This window comes from Corvus brachyrhynchos, unplaced genomic scaffold, assembly GCF_000691975.1.
Source record: "Corvus brachyrhynchos isolate BGI_N302 unplaced genomic scaffold, ASM69197v1 scaffold34, whole genome shotgun sequence".
Taxonomy (NCBI): domain Eukaryota; kingdom Metazoa; phylum Chordata; class Aves; order Passeriformes; family Corvidae; genus Corvus; species Corvus brachyrhynchos.
The window spans coordinates 2702844-2704396 of NW_008238126.1; positions in this window are offsets into that span (position 1 = coordinate 2702844).

Sequence of the window (1553 nt, forward strand, 5' to 3'; positions counted from 1 at the left end):
CTCACCAGAGCAGAGAAGAATCCCCTTCCTGGACCTGCTGCCCACTTTGCTGTTGATGGAGTCCAGGACACATTTGGCTTGGTGGGATGCAAGGGCACGTGGCCAGGTCATGCTGAGCTTCTCATCAACCAACACCCCCAAGTTCTTCTCCTCCGGGCTGCTCTCAATATTATTGAGCCCTTTTACATCCAGGAGGTTGGGGGAGCAAAGGAAAGAGAGAATGCATGACATGTGCTCTCAGAGATGATGCAGCTTTCCTGATTATGCACCTAATTGAGGCAATAAGGGTTCATTATGATCACTTGTTCTGGCCTCCCCTATATATAGCCCATAAGATTTCCCCATACTAAGTCCTGCTATAAAGAAACCTGCCTTTAGAAAAAAAGTCCCTGGTTTAAAGTTTTTTCAGTGACGAAAAACTAAGACCTTATTAATCTAATGAGTGCTTTTATTTATAAAACTGCACCCTCTGTCTAGCCTCAGGATATCCAACTTCAAATTTCCAGCACTGGCTGCCCTTAAACTCTTCCTTTCTTGAGTAAAGAGGCCATTCCTCACCTCAAATTTTTTAGGCAAGGATCCAATTCCTTCTTTCTTTTGGATCCACAGAAAACAATGTATGCTCCAGACGTCTTTACTGCAAGGGGCTTTAAAATGCTTAACGAGCTGCACCTTGAGCAGCTCTCTCAGCTGAAGTGCATACAGCAAAACAGTAACACCCGTGCATTTCACAGGTAATTGTCCCACCTGCTCCTCTATCCTCTCAAATTCACTTAAAGGGCTTTTTCCCTGGCAGTCACATTAAATCTTTTCTGCTAAGGCTTTCCAAGAATCACTAACTCTGGGGTGCAGAATCCCTGACTGTTCCCATTCCACACTTGGAATACTGAAATGAGTGGTGGTTAGCTGCATTCAGTAGCTATCAAGCATCAGAAACTACTATGTGAGGGGTTCTCAGCCTCCATCATTTATTCTTTTCTTTGTACAGTCATAAAATAAAATTAAAGCTATACATTACTGTATTTAAGAATAAGTAACTATAATTTTTAGAGCAAAAACATGGAAGAAAAATCCAGGCATCGCACGGCAAGAGCCGATCTTCACCTGGGCACCACAGAGCCGCTCACCTGCTCAGTGGCGAGGAGAACAACTGAGAGCCCGTTCTTTACCATCCCTCTCACGGCACAACAACCCCAGACGGCATCAGTGACCGGCGAGATCCACCACCCTGAATTTTCACAGCAACACGCTGCAGAAGGCATTAAAAAATAAAACCGAACCAAATATGCAGGCATCCCCTATCAGGTTATTAACACCAAAAGCACCCGGTCTCCGTGGGGGGAGCCGGGCTAGCGCAGCCCCCGCTCCGGGCAGGGCTCCGGCGGGCGGGTCTCCACTGGGACCATGCCGCAGGCTCCCTCCTCGGGTCCTTCTCTGGGGGTAAAGAAAAGGGGAAAAAAAGAGAACAAAACCAAAACAATCCCCCAGACAAGTCCCTATTAAGAATGACGGACTCACCAGGAACCTCGGCAGGAGAGGGAAATCACGTACCA